Raw genomic sequence first — 22182 nt, 5'->3', positions numbered from 1 at the left:
TAATCTCTTAAAATATTCATTACATTTAGCCCCTGAGGCTTAGAACAACACAAGAAAATGCATTTCTTTTCCATTTACTGTTTTTAAATAAACCATTCCAGGAGAGTGAAATAGTAATCTATTTTCAAGCAAATCAGATTGGATTTCTGTTTTATGTAGTTGTGTTTTTACATTTAATTAAAAACTACATGTTATGATGTGCAATAATTGCTATATTGAAGACATACTTTTAAAAAATTACATCTAGAAAAGGTTATAACAAATTCATTATTTTCCACTGTATGCTCCAAACATACGTAGATCTTTTTAATACGGTCATATATAAGTGCCAGTTACTATCTTGTTAGATGATCGTGAATGAATGCCATTGTAAAACAATATTTTAGCCCAGAGACTGTAGAAAAGAACCAATTTCAGGTATAGCAAAATAAATAAAGCATAAAACGTCTAATGCATAGATTAATCATGATAGGTTCATAGCCTGAAAACCTGTATGCTCAAATTATAAAACACTGATTTTGTTTATTAACATAACTAGTATCAAAACAATAAATGAAAATGCACCTATATTCCCATTTCTGGTCTGGGAGCTAATAAAAAGTGTACCTGACAACACTGACAAATGAATAGCCATGACTAATTTACAGATCACAATGTTAAAAATACTTGATATCTATATTCTTAGGTTTTGGAGTCTAAAGCCAGGAATGAGTTTTACTTAAGGCAAATCAAGCTTTCCAACAAACGCAGCAAAAAAAAAGTCACAATCATTTGCATAACCCTGCTCTCAAACACGATTTGTAAAAATTATAAATTGTGACTGAAAATAATGCTATAGAAATGGAGAATGTCTTTGCATCTACCTTCATTAAATTTCTATGCTTTATTTTGACACCAAAGAAAAGGCAGTGGTATTCTTCATTTTCCTGACTTTTCACTTTCAGAAAAACACTGGAATAAGTATTTCAAAGAGACTACCAAACATCTGATTTTTACACTTGGTGTGTTACAATCATGCTGAAATTTGAATGCCTCGATTATAAAATCCAATGATTTTGGAATAATTGAACAAATAAAAATCACTACAAAACACAGGAAGATATCAGTTTATTCAAAGCTCGATTAATAACTTAAAATTCTCCATTAGTGATTATAGAAAAAAGGCAGAACACAGCTGGCTATGTGCATGCCTTTGATAGTCGTAGAGCACGGATARGCACTTAATCATTCTGCCTTCCTACATTTATCTGTTAAAATTATTATCAAATATCAGTCAGGATGCAGTCGTGAATCACAGACTGCTCCTCGTCTTCAGGGGAATGATACAATGAGGGTCTATTCATCAGTATGGCAATCGGCACAAGTAATTAGTTCCCTAGACTGAGATCTCCTACAAAGCTTATTTCAGTCAGCACCACAAACATATGACAATGAAAAGCTAATGGAAGCCACTAAAATTTGTTAACCTCTTCTGCCATCAATCCTTCTGGTATTCTGTGCTACAGTATTATGCAAAGATGGTAAATTATTAATTTGTCATTCATCTATCTTTGTACAGGTTTGATAGAATTAAGTGATGGCATTCTCGGATAACAATTAAAATTATACTACATTATAAAACTATGCTAGAATTATTAGAAAAATAGATAACAATAATCAGGTGCAAAGTATTAGCCTGAAACATAATATATCTTTAGCCCCCAGTTTTATTTTCAGCTCAGCAAAAGAAATTTGCATAGGATGCTATGTCTTTCACCAGTGCACTGATTATTCACAAACAACAACATATCGAGTACTAGATTATGTATTTGGGGATTTATAACTATTGGCAACCACTGTATGATGAGGGGGGAAAAATCTACTCTCTACACATAGAAAATATTCTCTCAAACAACTGCACAGGCAAAAAGTAAATAGCTATTGTGTAATACTTAAATGTGAGCCATTTCTAAGAGCAGATACTGGGACATAAACATATTAATACCAATATAAGCCAGTTTACCATGTAGCTATCCCAGAACAAGCAGCTTACATGTAAAATCTATTAACCACTCCAGGCCCCTGGCCAAAAGGCGATGCTGGATTACGCACACTGCATACCTCTACAGCCAGGGGGAGACAGACATAAACACTGCTCGGACTGAATGCGACTGCTGAAAGACTGAAGCATGCTGAAGCAAAGTGCCCAGTAAGCATGTTTTGAGAACAGTATAGTGCCACTGACTAATGGCTCCTTTGACAACAGAAGTTTCTGGCCCTACAATAAAAGTTGCCATATGGACTAAAGGTGCTATATGGACTGGATCAATGAACATAAGTAGTCAATTAGTGTAAGTGCAAGAGCAACATTTCTCAGGGGATGAGGGATTTATGAATTATAAATCACATGATTTGCATGGATTTGTCAGGGGCCTCACTAACATGATACAGAGTAATTAGTGGTTTCTTAGTAACAATATTGAATGAATACAATCAATGCTTTGAAATTAAATGTTTTATTCAAATAGCATTACTGTTAGTTTGCTTTATTTTTCAAATAGTTTCCCAAATTACCAGGCTAAATACTCACATTTGAGATGAACTTTCCTCTCAGTTCCCAAGTAACTAAGTGGACTTTACAGGGATTAGACAGTACAAGGATTAGATGAAATGCACAATGACCAACATAACCTGTATCTCAGGATTTTGAATATATCATCCAGAAGAAAAAGTCACTTTGTTGTGGCCACCAGGAAAAACTTGAGTTTAAATGCCCACAGATCTTCATTTCAAGAACACCAAGAAATCTATTTTTCCTACTAGTTTCAAAGATTAACCCACTGTGAAACAAAACATACCAACTAGCCTAGTAGTCTTACTACAGTGTTATAACCAAGGAATCTTAGCCTTGGGAATTATCTTGAGGTCCTGATACCCTACGGGGGACATAAATTGAACCTAAGCAGTACAACCAGAGAATAAGAGGGTCATGCAATTGCTGAAGAATAATTTCTGGAAATGTTTTATCCATTGCGTATTTCAAGATATCCTCCTACCAGTCATGCAAAAGAAGCAGTCAGCACATGAGTGTGGATAAAAAAGGGACTCTCTGTGGGGTGGGGAAGGGGAGAGAAAAGGTAAACTTAAGAATGCAATGGTTTGAGAGGTCCTAAGGCTGTACTTGGGCCAACATCTATTTGAGAACAGATTTTAGCACACCAGAGAAACACCCATTCAGATCCTTAGATTAGTGGAGTAATAAACAAATAAAAGCAGCACACAAAAGGGAGTGAAAAAAGAAAAGAAAGGGGAAGCAGCAGAGCATTATAGAAATTATCTGCAGAGATGGAGGATGGCTAGAACACTAAATGCCCTCCTCTATCTAGGAGACTATCTAGTTCTAAAGGCAAGAAAATCCAGACACAAGAAAAATAATTGCAACAAATTTAAAAGCAGATGGAAACTAGAGTGCATATGCCCTAATAATAAGCAACGTGCTGTAATGAAGACTTGAACCAGTCTGGCAGGCATTGCACAATCTACTATTTAAAGAAAAACAGTTCTTGCTCTGGTGAATGGCAATTGGATACATTACACACAGATATGAAACATTTGTCCATGTGAATTTTGTACTGCTAGAAATTACTGCACTAGCACCTCTGGAAGCTGAGGCTGCTACCAGGCCATAGAACAACATCACAGGTGGTGATTGTGGCATGAGCATAATACTTCCTTCACATGTCCTAAATCTATATGGAGATCCCAAGATAAATTTCCAGATGATGTACTCCTTGTTGGAAGCCTAACGGCAGAGTTAAGCAGGTAAGTCAATCCACAAACCCAATCAATCCTTGTTCTAGCTGCTAAGACCATCAACAAGGCAATCGATGAGGGATGTCAATTTTGGAGGTGAGGATGCTTTAACACCCAGACCTACACTAAATTAGTCTCATAGACAACCAAACACCGAGCAGCAACAACACTTGTTCATCAGTAGCAACACTATAGATTTGAAATAAAACCTGGAAGAAGAAAGGCTCTGGAATATCTCCATTATCAATTGCAAGGCTACCAAAACTTCTGGTTTTAATTTATTCAGCATTTTGGTTGCAGTGACTCATCAGAAGTCCATGCATAATATCAGATGCTCCTTTTAAATTACAGGAAAGAGTAATCACAGAAAGCAAATAAGGGGTGCCCCATTCTTAAGGAAAAAAAAAAACCTAACAATATATTGGATCATTTCAATTCTGTTCAGTAATGTTTCCTTGCTCTGTATCTAAGTAACTTTTGCTTCCATGTAATATACGTCAAGAACTTAGGGCAGACATGCTACAAGCTATATCAAACCAAGGATAAAAGTGCTGAAGTTCTAGAAAGAACTGCAGAAATCTTGAAGGAATACTGCTAGCACACTACAGGGCATCATGCAGTGGAAGCACCTGCTTTATCTCACAAACAGAAATCCATTGTGTGTTCAGGCAAATAGATGTCCAGAATATTAACTAAAATCTTTCACATTTAGCTGTTAAAAAAACCCAACAATGTATTGGCCTTTAATTGAATTAATAAAATGTGATTTCAGAAAGCTAATACAAATATTTCTTCACTATTCTGGTCTTGAGCTTTCACAAAAACAAGATACACCAGAGCACAGTAATATGATTAGCCAAACGTCTGTAAGTGCTAATCTAAAGAATGTTTTGTGCACATCAAGCTGTATTATTAATTTGTAACATGATCAGAAACATCTAACATATTTTTTAAAATAAAACATGGAGCTTAATGGTAAGGCACGAGACAGAAGATGTAGCTTGACGAGCAAGTTTTTCACTCCCAGACATCCCTTGCCCTGTGCACAAGTGTTTGCACTGACATGTGGTAAACCTGATCAGGGTACTGGTACAGTGGGGGAAATGGCTGTTTTTCAGCAAATCAGGTTCTGGATCTGATTCACAATTTTTCTTGTATTAGCAAAGCACAGGAGAAAAGGTTTGGTTCTATTTAAGTCAGTTTCCACTAAAATACTACTTTTCCAGCTACACTCCATCTCAGTATGTATCTAGTACAGCAGTTCACTGATAATGTAGCTACTTCAGAACATTAAAGATTAATTAACCTTGTGATCTTTGAAAATGCTACCTACATTACCCAAATTTTCTTCAATGGCAAAACCAGTTTAAAAAGATCTACTTCTCCCCCCCTCTCTCAGATGCATTTGTACGAGCATTTGTGGGGCCATATTGCAACTGAATCACTGTAACAATCTGGGCTTATTATGACTGGGTGTTGTTATTTTGACTTATATTAGTAACCTGTTTACAGTGCAGTCCCACCAGCAACTAGATAACTATAAACGAGGGAAAGAAATATGCAGATGAGGGGAAGGAAGGAGGAGATGATGAGGAAGAACATCTTGATACCAAAAGAGCCATATCATGTAACCATACCCTAATATCAGCAGAGCTTGTGCCCTCTCTGGTCATCTTTACTTTCTCCACACACAGACATTGTATTCCATAGTTTCAGAGAACAGACTTGCACAAATGGAAATAACTGAGAACTCTTAAGGAACCGTGCACAGGCAGGCTCTTGATCTCTGCTACAGTCACTGCTGTAGTAAGAGGAACTGGTCATAACGGCGGCCCAAAACTACTCAGTAAAACTTCTGTGGCATAACATCAATGATGCAGAATATTAATGTAATCCACTAAATTAGCATAGTCAGTTTGCTGCTTCCAACACTTCTCTAAGCAAACATTTCATTTTGCATATAGAGGATCTTTTTTTTCTAAAAGGACTTCTGCCTATTTTGTGTGTGTGCACTTCATCAAAAGGTTTTTATGTTCTAATATTTTTAGAAAATAAAGTACTGCCATTCTTTTTCACATTTTTCAGAAGAAACTGCTGTGAAAAGCAGGGCACAAGCTTCAGGCACAGTATCTACACAGAATTAGTATAAAGTATCTCAGAGTACCTTTGTACTGTTTAAACCAAATCCACTTTCAACGTGGACAAAAAAGAGATGTCGGTAAGGGAAGTTATGTCTTAACAGATGTTTCATGCTATCTCCCCACATAAACAAGCCAATACAAACAGCACAGATCTGTGATTTCTAGATTTGATTTGGAGTATTTTTTAAAAGTGGTAGAAAAGTTATTTGTATGGTTTTATGCAGTAAATAGGATATTATCTCTTTGTCTCAACCACCCATTTGAAGCCACAGCTACAATCCCCTGCTGAAGCTTCCCTATCTCTGTGTTTTGAGTGATACCAAAAATTCATTCTCCCCTCTAAGCAATATGCAAAACAAAAAAAGGAGGAACAATGCCAATTATCAGATATCACAGAGACTCTTCCAGCATCGACAAGCTTTGAATTTCTCATTTAAAAAGCAATCCAGAAAAAAAAAATGTTGACAATAGATGTTTCAGTCATCCTTTGTACATTATAAAGCACCATGCCAGGGTAAAGACAAGCCCACCTTTAAGGTGTCGCTGTCTGAGATGATGGTGGTTTTTACTTCCAGTTTAAAAACAGCTTTGTTTATGTATGATTTTCTGTATGCTCTTCTTTGATCTTTATTAACCCCTTAGTGGCTAACCACAGCCTCAGTTCTTTTTCGGAGACAGCATTCTTTGAAGTGCTGGCATTCAAGCAAACACTGGTACTTCAAAGAGGGCCCACTTAAATACATGATATAGTACTGATCATGTATTTTGCAACCACTATCTCTTATCTTAGACTGATCTTATTTTGATCAGTCTAAAATAAAGCTGCACTTCAGAAGACAGTCATTTTAAGACAGTTCAATTCTTGCTGCATTTCCATCAAGATTAGTTTTACTTTAACTGAAAACTATTCCATTTCCCTACCAGAAATAAGTTAATGTTAAAACTTTCATTTAGCTTTGAGCAAAATTAGTTCAGAGGGGACTCAGACATGGAAGAACGAATGTACAGGAAGTTTGGAACCAGATCCTTTGGCTTAGTTGCTCATAAATCTTTCCAGATCTTGCACATCCTACACCTGATTGCAGTCAACAAGTTTTGTTTTTCAAAATAACTACAGTTCATACAGATCTTTGATTAAAATATTGCTTCCACCCTAAGAGAAAAATTCCATAAATTCCTATTCATATTGAAAACAACAGTAGCTACTACAATATACACAAAATGGGTATAGTGTATTTTATTGTTTGCTTTGGTATTTGTCTGGCAATGCAGAAATTTAGTCATCCTTTTCTTGCCAGCATGAACAATGGAATATAACAAGACAGGTTGAAGGATATATCTAAATATGATTAAGAAGCTAGACCAATCTCTATCTCCTTAGCCTTTTCTACTGGTTCTGCTGCTTTTCACCTTAAGCATATAAGGACCCATACCCTTTCTCACAAATTATTCCTCAGAGAAACTCTGATGAAGTTGCGAAGTGCACTGACATGTTCTGACTCATTAATTCTTTCCAATACCTTGGAATTTGAGGTGACAATCTTTCAGCATTTCTGGATATACAGACCAACTTTTCACCAACAAGAAAACTTGAGATCTTTTATCTCATTTGTAAGTTGTTCTGACCCCAGAAGTATTTAAACACAGATATTACAGTAAGGCTTTTCCAAAAATCTCTCTCAGATTTGAATGGCATCAAATGTTTCAGCTTCACTACTGTTTCTTGCAGAAACATTTTAAGATGTATTTTAAGAGCTGTGGTTAAAGGGGATCCTCTTTTTGACACCTCTCAACAGCTGGAAACTTTTCTTGCTACCATAAAAATGTAATAGAGCACCCCTCTGATTCAGTAAATACTTCACTGCTGTATGTTCTTCTAATGCAAGTTGAACTTTTCTTTCTAGGGTCTTCTGCTAGAAAGGCCTAGACTAATCACATTACCTTTCCCAAAACTTTTGCTCTTTTTTTTTTTTTTCTAAAAATAAGTGTCCTAAATTAATTCAGCAATCAACAAAGAGAGGAATAGGAAAGATGACTGAGATTTAGGTGCAACCCCTACAGCCTTCCAACCCAGACTGAACCTCCAGAGGTTGTGGGTGTCTGCTAAAGATCACTTGCCTTCAAACCAGCCTGCCAAAATAAGTTTTCTGTCCAAGAGAAATTAATCTACTGGTACCTTGGAGGACAATCTCTTTCCTATCAAAGTTGTGAGAGATAGAGCAACTTTGACCTGCTGACATGGATTTTTTTTTTTTTTTAACACGGAATAACAAAGAAAATTCTCTCTGAGGTCTTTAAAGCCTCAGATTAAAAAAAAGTATATATATTTTTATTATGGACAGAATTTGGGTGCATCTGGGGACATAAGAAAATCTGCCCTTCAAACTCTTGCATTATCACAAACTAATTTGAACATACTTGTCCCTATCCTTTAAAGTATGCCAGGGGGTATGGGTAACTCACTGAGGTCTACAGCATGTTTGACTACTGTTAAACACCACCTTGAAAAAGGTATTATCAGTTTTGATTGCAGGCTAGGATACTGAAGTCTCGGAGACATCCAACTTCAACATTACCATGCATTTTGCCTATTCCCTGTACAGGAATGATGATATAATTAAAATCACAGCTTGCATAATACCAACAAAAAAAATAAAAAAACAACCTTCAAGCATGATTTAAAGGCTAACACCTCTGTCCTTACTTGACAAAAAGAGATTTAATTCAGCATTTAAAAAACCAAGGAGGGCAAAAATCTGGGAAATGACCTCATTGTGTGATGATTGCAGGAACATATGTAAGAAAGAGCTCAAGCAACTGCAAACATTGTATCGCTCTCAAAGACAGGAAACAATAAGTACAAGCCAGCTAGACCACTAGAAGCACACAGAGAAAGTCTCCTAATTCTTACCATACTAGCACAGCATTGTCAGGAAACAACAACAGGACTCAAACACACTTTTCAGGTTTCACATATTTAATACATTTCTCTTGTGAAAGCCTTGTAAAAGGTCTCTAAAAATAAAGGCACATGACTGAATTATGATGGAGCACCCTTTCTTGGATCATGCAGAGACTACTGTATTTACACAAGCTTTAAATGAACAAAAAAGTAGCCTGAAAACATACCTTAATGTCGGCATATATTTGTGGTCAAGAAACCAGGAACCAAAAGGTTAGAAGTTACTATGCACGGCACAGGGGCAAGTTCAAAACTGTTGCATCACACTGGCTGCCAGTGAGGATGCTGCCAGTGAGCCACACAGAGCAGCTCAGAGCAAGGTGGTAGCTAACAGCTACCCAGATGAGTCCCTCCAAACAGCATAAAGAATATTGCTTCGCACTCCCAGCTGCCCAGTGCCCACAGGAGCGCGGCAAGAAACAGCATCTGCACTGTACCATTGAGGAGGGAGGAGCAGCATTAAGGTATGGCAGGCTAAAGCAGTAGGACAAATGTTCACAAGATGGGGAGTTGATGCAGGAGAATAAGCAAAAAAAAAGTTGGAGTCTCGGCTTGGAAAGGTGGAAGCGTGTATTTGGGGAGAATGTCAAGAAGTAAGGAGTCACTTTGTAGCCAGTTTTCCTGCTCACACCTATAAAAACAGGCCAAAAAAGTAATATTTAGCTAAATACGGTACTATTTTATGCCCGATCGTTCAGTGCTTATTTGACCTTGCCTAAATATCTGTAGCTTTAACCAGCCATCCTAGGTACATAAGGCTATTGAATTGCTTCCTGAGATCCACTAATACCCAAGGGTCATAAAGGTTTTGAAGATAGTAACTATCTCCCAGGTCTGAAAATTACACCCATCTTCTAGCTATATAATGAAAAAGAAGTGCAGGAGCCATCCTTACTAGTATTACAAAAGTTACCAAACAAAGGGTTAACTCACAGTAAAGGATAAGCAACCCAAGAGTGCTAAACCACCCAAGATTCCTTTAATAGAGTAATTCAAGGGCTTACTCTAGGAGAAAATCTTGTATGGTGACACATCAAAAATAGCTAACCAAGAAGATGTAAACTTCTTTCCCATAGCTGCCAGGCAGAGCCATGGACATGGAACTGCACAGGCAACTGAGCAATGAGCATTTGGACTGAACAAAATACAGAGTCATGGCAACACCCTTTCCTCCACATATCCTTATTTTACACTTAAGACTAAGAGTGTTAGCATTTAAATCTAATGTCAAAGAGGAGGATTGGTAACAAAGATTGTAAAATGAAAGCCTAAAAGCAACAGAAAGGAAATGTTTCTAGTTTCACTTCAGTGATTTTAAAAATTGAGAGCATAGCCCCAAAAGTGTGTGGGGGTTGTCTTTCCTCTATGTTAGTTTCTGAAGAGACACATTCTAGAAGAGAACGACCCTTTGCTTTCTTTTTCTTCAAGGGAATTATCAACTGTCTTGACAAGGTTTCTAATTTTTATTTTTTCAGCCAGCTACTCTGTTATTTACTTTTAAGACAAATTTACCAGCCCCCTCATCAACAATAATTCTAGGTTTCAAGTCAAATGTGAGGAAAGCAGTAGGAAAAAGAATGAACCTCTTTAGGTGCTTTCCTAACAATTTAAACAATTTTCTCAACATTAAGGAATTCTTCTTTTTCAACATGGCAATCCAATCATGGAGAAGAATGAAAAGGACATATTTTGTGACTGCAGGCTTATCACAAGGAAAGGAGTCTCCCATGTGATAAGAGAGGAGTAGGCTAGGTTACTTAGGAAGTCACATATGTGGACTTCTCTCAATTCAAAATCCCCAAAGTAGCTTCAACTAGTCAACCCAAGCCTGATGAATCAAATGAGCTGCACCTCATTAAGATAACCATCAGGCACTTGAGAATACTTGGAAGGGGCATTAGCTGCTTGCCTTACCTAGCTGCTGCAGATTCAGGCAGTCAGTACAGCTTTACATGCTGAGTGTAGGACTTTCTCAGTTGGGATATGTTCAGCCACATAACCCACATCACCTCCTCTGGCCACATCCACATTACACATTATTCTGTTCCTCACAGAAGCCACAACACTGTTTGCCATTCCCAACTGAACACGAGAAGCCATATGCAGCAAAGGAGCCCTGTCACTCAGCTGCTCAGCACCACTAAGAAATTCCCCCATCGGAGAGGAGAACTGAGCGATCCAGGGGGACAGGTACTAGGCTGATCGCTCCGGCAGGACTGCTGAGCACCTGAGGGCCTGCTGGCCCTGCAGCACAGGGATGCGAGCAGCAGGAGCACAGGCAGGGCTGCACCACTTCTCACCAGCTCTCTAGCCCCAGAGTGTGTCGCTGGCAACAGCCATAAATGGAGACTTATGGAAGAGTAAGAACAAAGCAATCATGTACGACTTCTCCTCTAATACTCTGCCAGCTTCCAACTATTTTCAGCTCAGAGGATTTCCTGAGTCTAATGTGGTTTGTCTATTTATACTTCCTTCTTCCTCCTAACGAGTATCTCTTCCAAGTACTTGTCCAGAGCGGAGAAGCAGACTTCAAACAAAACTGAGTATTAGTGGTCTCAAACCGTAAGGTCAGAGCACAGATACTGTGAAAAATTACTACAGTGAAATTACTGAACAGTCTTGGACTGTTTTGGAATTTCTGTGCTAATATGTGAATAGTCATATAGGCACCAAAGTAAAGGGTTTAAGGTACCTGGGCAAACCTTAGTTTTCTAGACTAGAGAAGTCCATCTGTGCGTGCATAAATCAAGTATTTATGTATTGTGTGATACTGCTAGCTCTCATGTAAAACAACACCAGCACACTAAAGAGAACAGTCCTTCAGGTACTAAAAAAACTCCAAAAGGAAATATAAATTGCATATTTAAAATCCATGAATGTAAATATGAGAGCAGAAGACTTCTCTGTAACGACTGTACAATTCTCTACATTTTTTCTGCTTGAGATGTTAATTCTTGCTTTATGGCAAGTCTTCAGAGAAGACTATTCAAGACCATATCACTTGAAAATTATTGTGCCTATATTTCTAAGCGCAATTTAGGTATACTGCACATATTCTTTCTTGAATATAATATTCTTCCCACAAATATAAACTGTATGTGTAATTATCTGTAAGGTCACATCTTTCTTCATTATTCAGCTTTAGAAATAATCATGGATTATCCATACTAAACTAAGCTAACTTCTTTTTTCAGTAGCCTAGGATGAAACATAAAAGAACACAAATATTTTGAAATGGTATATAATACAACTTCTCCAAGAAACCTTGCTTACCAAGTTTGTTAAATTCATCACAGAAAATATTCTCAAGAAAAAAATCATGGTAAAAGAACTGAGGAGCACTTTTTTTGCAACTAGTTTCTCTGCTGAAAAAAGAGTCAATTCAGACTGACATTCCAAATTGAGAAAATACTGTTTGCTTGCATCATGAGAATTGAATGTTTTCACTTTCCTTTTCAAATAAAAAATTTGTAAGAGACTTGAAGGGTAAGATAACTGCTCTAAAATAATACTGTTCTCAGATGACAAACCATTCTTTCTCACTTGGGGAGGAAGATGAATTTAATTATTAATGAAATGAACACAGCCCTACAAAAGAAAAAAACTTAAAGTTTTAATTCACTCACTAATCAGTTTGTTTTTCAAAGTGACCTATAAATTTTAATTTGGACTGTTTCAGATACTGAATATGTATAAGCTGCCAGCACTACATTTTTCAGCTAAAAATGAAAATACAGTAACTAGTGAAAACAATGGCAAAATGACTCAAATAAAATCTGATCTTTTGCTGCAACTTTCCAAGGTCATCAGGATTCATTTTCAGTACCATGCACCATTAAAATTTACTTTGTTGTACTAGTCACTAAGAGGGATAGAGAATATGGTTTTCACAAGAGCAATGGCTTTCATCTAGACTTTCACCCTCTTTATAGGGAATAACTTTGCCAAACTTTGGAAATGAAATACATGTGTGAAGCTATCTGGGCAAGCAGCAAATCACAGCAACAAATAGCTAAGGATTACTTACCAAACCATATGATAGAAGTAACCAATCTTTGATACTAAACACTGCAAGATGGTATTTTCCCCAAAAAATTTCCAATAAGGGAGGAGGGCAGCAAGACAAGAGGAGACAGACTGACAGTCATCACAGAGATTATAGCACGCTGTAGGGCATTTGGGGATGAGAAATTAACACTTGAAGAAATATAACAGGCTCTTTGGCTGAATTTATTTTGTGGAATGGGTTGAATGGCTTCTGAGTGCTTGCTAAGAAATAGGTTTATAGGTAACCCTACTTGCTCCAAATTTTCTTTCTAAATATAATTTTCATTTGTCTTTACTGAATTTTAACCATTTGGAATAAAGTTTCACAAGTCAAATTTTCTGTGTCAAGAGAATTCTAATTTTTCCACATAGAAGCTGTTGCCCTAGCTATTTCTTTGGCTATTTCTGTAAAAAGCTGTCCAAATACAGCCATGTTAAAGGCTGTGAAAGTTCACAGTTTGTATACGATCAGTAGATGGTTGCTAATAGGAGAAAAGCTCTGATGATGCTGCCTGTCCTTCCTTAGGTCATGCCTCTCACGGCTTCCACCTGTCACACCTCTCAGAGGTCCAGGCTGTGACTTTGCGTGTGTCAGACCCAATGTCAAACTGAGAATAGTCTTAGCTCCTGTCCAAGACAAAGATGCATCTGCGTTATTCCTACAGACCAACTGTGAGCAATTCCTCTAGTCCAGAATTTTATCCATTAAAAAAAAAAAAAAAGACTTTCTCCGAAATGGCTACTCCAGATAGGGCAAGAGAGCCTGGAACAAAGAACTTGTCAGTTGTCTCTCTCCAGTGTCTCTACACCCACTGCTACGCAAACAGCACAAAGCAGGGAATTATCTGATCCAAATACAGAAGAGACAAAGAGCCTATGAGGCAACAAATACAGCATCTAGGTGCAGAAGCCAAGGAAGAAAAATATATGAGAGATGAGAAGCCACAGGGAGGAATTATGCTGCCACGGTCTGCTGGTGATCAGGCAGAGAAAAGAGAAGGGAGTTAGGAATCAGCGAGACAGGAGGCAGAGTAGACAAGGGGTGGTGCAAAACCAGGTCTGGCTAGGACAAAAATCTGGGAAAAGCAAGAAAAGGCCAAATGAAAAATCTGATGAGGAATTAATGGGGACAGAAAATGCAGGCAGGTAACAGGAGACAGCGAGACAGGGGGCGGGGGGGGGGGGAAAGAGTATTTCATCACCTAGTTAAGGACCGCCATCATGCACACAAGCAGCGGGGCGTATTAGGACATCACAGGGGAACCCGATTCTATCATTCTCTGAAAATTATAGTTCACAATCTTAATACTGTTCTGTAACGTCAGTCTGGTGCCCACTGGGTCCTTTTCTAAAAAGAGGGGGAGAAGTAGTCTGTACATTTAATACATATTGTTTCCACTTCCAAAATTTCCCTGTCATGAAGTAATCTTGCAGCTGTTCTTTAAAACAGCAAAGATCTCCATCATACAAGTCACGCTTAGGAACAAATGTCTTGTCTACCCTGCCATTTCACTATTTCAAAAATAATATGAAATAAATAAATAAACAAACAAACCCCCCCACCCCCCCCCCCATCACATCTTAGCATCTTCAGCAGCAGTAGAAACAGCAGGAAAGTTCCCAAACAAATCCATCCAAAACTGTGAACATTTTAACAATGTCACTACGAGATTCTTTAAGCAAGGACAAGTAACGTGGAGTTGTGCTGCCTTTGAATGTTTTAATCATGAGCTTGCTTGCATACTCAGATGCGCACTGCAGTAGGGCAAAGCTAGAAAACCTTTTTTAAGGGACTTACAGTGCAGAAATAGCCAAAAGCTTTAAAATTACAGGATGAAGGCACAAAACGCACTGGTACAGGTATTATGATATTGCCTTTCTTTCAGATATACTTTAAACGAAAATCTCTCAATTATTTCCTTGTAAGGATGCATCAAGGACTAGTAAACACCAAAGCTGAAAATTAGTTTTGCTTATTCTTTAAAAGTTAGGAACAAAAACATTTACATTACTAGGGTAGGGAGAGTACTCATGGAGGCAATTTGCTATGTTCCTAATTTAGAAAATACTGTTTTAGTAATCAAACCTTAATGCTGCTATTTAGAACCAAATATCATAAGAGATGTATAATAAAATCCACAGATACATATGGCGGGATAAATCCAGTGATTAACGTTTTAGGTTTTTTTGTATATATGGAAAGATATTCCTTTATTTATGGAGAAAAAGTATTCTTGTGTTGCTAGCATTATTGTACTGTGAAATAACATTTTTCCCCTTAAATACATTGCTACCCGCAAGCATATGCTTTGTGTTTCTAAGTTTCATTAATAAGGAAGTTGACTTAAAGCCCATCCAAGTAACAGGTCAAAATTCCCAGAGCTGACATACAAAAGGACTTCTAAAACCAAGCTTGTCATTTTTTTTGTTTATTTTATATCTATTTTTTGCTCTTGTTCAGTCTCCTTTGAAGTTAGTCTTCAAAGCTTCAATATCAATTGGAATGCAGCATTAAGGATTTTACGACACTCTGCTACTTAAACTTTTATTGTTTTGTTTAGAAATCATAATCAGAAGGATTAAGCTCTTGTATTTGGCTTTTTATTTCTTTTCTATTTTTTCCTAATTTAGTCTTTTTTTTTTTAATTCCAATTCCAGCATGCCATAAATCTGTAGTGTGCCCCTTTTAGTCTTCCCACACAGACAAAATAATGCAGTTTACACTTAAACATGCTCAAGGAAAAAAATTAACATTCTTTATCATTTTCCAGCAGAGACAGTTAATACTCTCAGGCTACATTAATAGAATCTTTCTGCCATTGTAGAAAGTTTGATAGCACTCTTATTTCAACGTCTGAATTTTTCTCCTTTTTTTGACAAAGACAAATGATTGCCATCAATCAAGATCCAATCGGGTATACACTGAGTCAAGCAAATGCATCACTCTTTACTGGTTTTCCTGCTATTTGTGCAGGCTTTGCTCCATATTATTTTATAGAATGATCAAAAAAGCAGCCATAAGATAGATCATTCACATCCACTGTAAAATTAACTTTCATGAATAATGAGAGTTTTAAACCTCAGATAATGTATATGTTATACAGAAGATATTGCTGGAGTTCATTTCTGGCTAGAGATTATGTAAATGATACTATATGACCTTTATCATTACAAACAGGACATGCAAAACACATATTATTTCATACATCATTCTAAAGCAAGTCAGTACGTAAAGGAGAAACAGTCATTTATAACGTTCATGGTGAAGTGCTAAGGCTGCAAGAAAATGATATGAAGTACTTGTGATCTTTCTGACTACTCCTCCCCCTTAACCTGTTACTTATGTGCTGTAAACATACTAGAAGTAACAAAAATAGAGCTTACTCCCTGTTTTTTCTTTACAAGAAAATTAGTATTTTGTTTCTTGATAAAAAGATCATTTATCTCAGGAATAGATTATGCTGATAATAACCATTTATATTGACCAAAGCCAATGATGTTAATATTAATACACAGAGCTATATTCATATAATAAGTAGTTCATTTTTAATGTAAAACATAATATTTTAAATCACTTTTCTTATGTTATTTCCTTACTACTGAACAGTAATCCAAGCAAAGTTGCAATTGCTTAAAGATTTCACAAAGATAAAAGGTACTATTAACCGTGAAGGCTAGACAGTAGATACACATATGGAATCAATGACAAACTCTAGGAAAGATCTAGCCAATGAAGCAACACTCAGACAGCATTGTTCCAGACTTCTCTTTTTCCAGCAATGAGGAACACAAAAAGCATGAAATGTGTTTTAAATTTAGAGAACTACACAGCTCTCAAGTATTTAAGGAACCTCATCAAAATATCTAAATATATACATACATATATCCATATAATATAGCAATCAAAGCACTGCCTATCCAAAACATCAAGACTTTGGTATGAGCAAACAATAAAGCAAAAAAATTATATTGACTGTACATTACTCTCATGCCAGAAAGCAGACAATGCCAACAGAGTTTGTCATTTCTTAATTCTCAATGTCTTACTTATTTTCAAACCTTCTGTTTACCAGTTCCTTCATCTAATCTCACTATAGTCATTTTTTCCCAACAGATTGGTTCAATAGCTTTTGCTGATCTATTCAATTACTTTGCAGCTTTTGATACTGACCATGCACCCTATTTTACATAATGACAACAGTAGATTTATTTACATCTTCATCTTATTTGACATTCTGGTACCACTTCTCCAGTGCCACTATACTCGTAACACTTGTCCTTCAATCTCCACGGTCTTTCACTGCAATAGACTACTCCCTTTGCTATTCAGGCGGGCATTCCCTTTTTATTACAGACATCTGAAGGCACATAGTGAATAAGGGTGCAGATTACTGGAAAAGAGGACTTTCCACTCTTCAGAGAATAGTAACAGAGAGTACAGAACCCAGATGATACTGGGCATATCACTTAAGATAAAATTCTCACAGAGGGTCACTGTGTTTTTCATCTTCTCAGTATCAAACATGAAACCTCAGACTCCAGTCTGGACCCTCCATACTCTGCTGAGTATGTGGAGCAGCATTGGGAGCCAATAGCTGCTTTATCCCTTGACAAGTGTGCTATGGCCAGAAAATTTGAAAAACTGGCAGGCAACACTTCTGACCTTAATCGCTCTTCTACCCCAGTTTGCCATCTGTAAAATGGGAATAATTATGAGTCACCGTAAAAAGGTTCTCTGAAGATTTGTGAAGTCAGATGCTATAACAGAACTACTACAGAAAAGCCCATAAAGACTCTTTCAATATAGAATATAAATTTCCTTTGCAGCATTACAAACAAAACAAAATTTTACTTAGAATGCAGAATAAAATACTAATAGTACACAGCAAATAAGACCTGGACTACTGATTGAAAACCAAGCACAAACAACATTTGGCTAGCCACTTAGTAGTTGCCATTCTGTGCACTAAACGTGACAACAGTCTCCTGGAAATGGTATGAAATTCTCCAATTAAAAAACTGCTTCATAATACATAAAAGGCCAAAATATACTGGAATGAGTAATGTAAATTCTGACACTTACTAAACTTTTGAGCTCTTCACTTTGTAACTTCAATAACTCTGTTAACAAAGGGAATTGGGGGCAGAGGATGGGTGAGTGTGGCATCTGTCTACCGGTCCTCCCGCAATTGGAGAGAGAAAAGGAAAAATGACAGGAAACAGTATAGGAAGCCCATAAAGAAATAGATTATCACCTGCCAAACTATGGGTAGTCTAGATTTTGTAGAAATCATGGCAAAAATCAGCCTTACAAAAGAAGATAAGCTCCTGGCTGGATTTTATCATTGAATGCTTTCCACACTTTTAAAGGAGCAATGGCCTGCTGACCAACTAAGGTTGTCCGTAGCCACCTTATTCTCTCTGTGCTGCATTATTTAAAACAAATTTGTAAGGCAGTTTTTCTTGAAAAGGGTCAAGAAAGGCTAGCCATATCTGTACAATAGGCAGAAGTCCAGAATCGCAGCTGACCAGCTGCAAGCCTGCTCCCCACACGCTTCGACAGGCAGACACCCTTGTCTAACCCATCTGAGCATCACTGAGAAATTCTGTCCTAACTGACTTTCAAAAAGTATCACTCAAGTAGATATGCAGCCAGGATGCAGTCTGGCAATTCCTAAGCACTACAAAAAAAACCCAACAACAAAAAACAACTAAACCTAAAATTATATAGCAGCCTTATCTCACAGAAGTTTACAGTTGTATCTTCAGGTTAACACACACAGTTTGTACTTGCATAACCAGAACAGCTTTATACAGTGTTTTTAGAACTTAAACATTATAACCCTAAATGTAGACAGTTTCCCCTTCTCCCCTTCCCTTAATGGCAGTTCTGTAAATACTTATGGGATACAAATGTCTTTCACCTCACCCTTCCCTAAAGCCTTGCTTTCATCAGCCACAGCTCCCTCCACTTCCAGGGTGCTTTTCACCCACATTTCATGTTCCCCATTCTCCTCTTGGCAAAGAGGCCTTCTAGCCTTCTTCATGCCCCTTCTCCCAGAGGGGAATGCCTGTACACCTTTCTTTTCCTGCTTCCCTTGTCTTTTCTTTCCACCCATCTCTTCCATTAAAATAGAACCCTGAAATCTAAAATTGTCCTGTGGAATTGAGCAGTGGGAACATTGCACTGCAGAAATACAGTAATGGTAGCCATTGACTCGGTTTCCATTTGCCTGCTACTGGGCCATTTGAAGTTGACGTGTGCTAATCAGACACCAGAAGGTCCACCCACATACCACACGTTTTTCCCTCTCCAGCTTCCTAAACACCTCTGAAGAATTAGCGGTGTTCTACGCGCCGATGGCTATCGCGCTGCCCCAAAAAGCAGCTTTACCCACTCTGCCAGAGCTGCAGTTCAGTCAGCAGCAGCAGCATTACCCTGACCAGCAGCATCCAAAAGCAAGGGAAGAACTCAATGCAAAACAGAAAACTCTGCAGCGCAAGACCTCTGCTAATCAGCAGTGCTGAATAACAGCTCAGATAGCAAGGTCTGTGTATGTATTGTAAAATACATTTTAACAGTTGTGAAAAAAGAAAACGCAATCTCTTTAAGAGTTTATCTGATTTCTTCTCTCAGTCATGTTCCAAATACATGACAGTAAGCATCTCTTCAAAACTGTCTGCATAAAATACTGACACAAATTGGATATTCTCCTTCCATTTCTCAAGTGCCATTGCCAGCAACTATGCTGTTTGCCTTAGCGAGAGCAGCACCTCAGAGATGGAGATATTAATCATTTTCTAATATACATGCACTTGAAAAGATAAAAAAAATAAAAGGGTGAAGCACAGAAGACAATACAAGAAGAAATAAGGAAAACAATGTTTTACCTCTGAGCTATGCTTTTTAAAATTATTTATTCATATTTTCCTTAACTCTAGTATCCTAAATCTTTGGAAATTGCTCTTTTAGAACATGTTCTTATATATTAAATGCTTCATAATTATCTATATATTATTATTTTATCATTGAATAACTTATTTAGTATGGGATGGGCAGAATTTGTCTTGCCTAAATTATAAACTCGAAGTCACTACAATAACAGATACAATTAAAGATAACTGGTTTTGTATTTTTTTTAAACTGCAGCAAAATAACCCTATACCTCAGTTTGAGCAGACAAAAGCATCAGCATTTGTTGCATTATTCCAATGCAAAAAAAAGCATACTATGTTAGCTGTAAAAGCATAATTATCTGAAATAAAATTGGCCACACAGTATGAAACAAATTATTGATGTCATGTAATGACAACATGCTTAGACTAATTTGCTTCCACTCTATGTCTTTTCTTGAAGCCTTGCCTTCTGTTGTTTAAGGAAGAAAAACTTGTACTGTCGTCAGCTCTGTTCAAACAGAAAAACTGTGAAGTCTAGACTCTTTTAGGCACACACTGAATACAAGAATAATTTACATAGTAAATTATAACATACTTTCAGGATTAACTGAGGGCAAAAGTTACCTTGGTCAGGGATAAAGGCATGAGAGTTCAATGTCTGGCTTGTTCTTTGACCTAAACAACTTTTAGATTGATGTCTAACAGCACATTTTAGCATACGGTAAAAACAGTTTATATTTCTCAATACTTGCTTGCTTCCTTGTTTAGATATTTCAGATTTTTGACCAAACAGAAGATATGTAATGACTTAATCCCTAAAACACTTTTCAAATGGCACTATGTGTATATCATGTAATTGAATCAATAAATTTCCATGGCCTAGTGTTTACCTTTTGCTGCGGAATGAATTGTAGTACAAGGACTGGTTACAGCCATTATACTGCTAATGTGGCAAATACTATGGAGTCAGTTTGAGTAAACTCCGCAGGGTTACAAGGTCAAAAAAAAAAAGACTGCATAATTTATCAGATCAGGCAAATCATTTTGAAAGTACAGAGTTAAGTGCGGCATTAGCCTAAGATTACCGCCTTTCATGAATAAAGGTTAAAATCAATGTTTATTCAGTCATACTATAGATGGCATGTCCTGTATAAACTTCATTCATTTAAAGAAATCCTTCCTGACACCATCACTATTTAAAACAGTGGAACATAACTAATGCACAGCATTATTTTAGGATTACTACCCCAAACCATCTAACACTGTTGATATTTCAAAATAACAAGCAAGGATGGAAATGGAACGAGAAATGTGTTTGGGCATGAGGATGGGAAAATAACTACATAAGCAGCAGTATCGGGAGGCTGAGGTGACAGTGGAGAAGTGTTAAGCCTCATCACATCTACAAACAATAAGGAGGCTACTAGTAAGGCTCTATTTCAGGGTTAAGGATTTCTTCAGTAGTCTAGCTGTCCTTAATTGCTATCAGGAACATAACTTAATTTCTATGGCATTTAAGCACTTTGTTTTCACTAAAGAGGAGGAAACTCCAGGGCATATATGGTGTGTCAAGGCATTCCCTTAGCAGATGGGCAGTAGCCCACGCAACCCTCCATTTCCTGCTCTCCCCTCTGGAATGCGTGCGGCCAGGTTGCGAAGCAATACTCTTCTGGAGACCACTGCTGCAGCCTGCCCTGCGTATAAAGCGAAGCTACCCCAGTGATGCCCAGGACAGGTACATCCCATGTTTTGGCTGGTACTCAGGCTTTTCTGACCAATTCTCTATTCGTGGTTTGGCCAGTCCTCCTTCACATGTGTAGCTCATAAGTAATAGAGTTATATTGACAAAAATGAATAGGATATAATGTTAACTGCATGTTTATGTGTTTACATTCCTCAACAGTAATTTACCTTATTAATTAGAACACGTAATTGCAATTCATATATGGTATATCCATAAATTGCAACATCTTTTAACACCAACAAATGCCATCAAGCCTATCACTAAAAATACCTGTTTTAGTTTATGTATGAAAAATAAAACCAAACAAAATAAAGTTCCCCAAAGGAAAGACCTGCTATTAACAACCAAATGCAGCAGATAAAAATATCTGAACTACTCTGCTATTCAAAGTAAGATAAGCAGTGGGACTGAGCACGCACAGATTGTTGTTAAACTAGTTTTAGCAACCCTCCTTCTGGAGAGAAGGAGGGATGAAAGGGCAGCCCTGAAAACTAAATCACTGCATATCTCCCGGAAAAATAGTATACCGTATACAATGCAGTATAATGGCTCCAAACAACCTGGCTAGACGTTACTGGCCATCAGTGCTTCCTGTGCTG

The 22182-nt window shown here is 37.3% G+C and overlaps 1 protein-coding gene across 1 annotated transcript in view; it reads right to left on the bottom strand.

Annotated features, from left to right (window-relative positions):
* LOC112976363 (lipopolysaccharide-responsive and beige-like anchor protein) overlaps positions 1 to 22182 on the bottom strand; it is a gene marked incomplete at its 5' end in the record, with an annotated part of 360077 nt that overhangs the window by 198989 nt on the left and 138906 nt on the right. The window lies entirely within an intron of this gene.

The sequence above is a fragment of the Apteryx rowi genome, unplaced genomic scaffold (genome assembly GCF_003343035.1).
Source record: "Apteryx rowi isolate R43461 unplaced genomic scaffold, aptRow1 scaffold_72, whole genome shotgun sequence".
NCBI lineage: Eukaryota > Metazoa > Chordata > Aves > Apterygiformes > Apterygidae > Apteryx > Apteryx rowi.
This window is presented reverse-complemented; position numbering and strand designations above follow the sequence as displayed.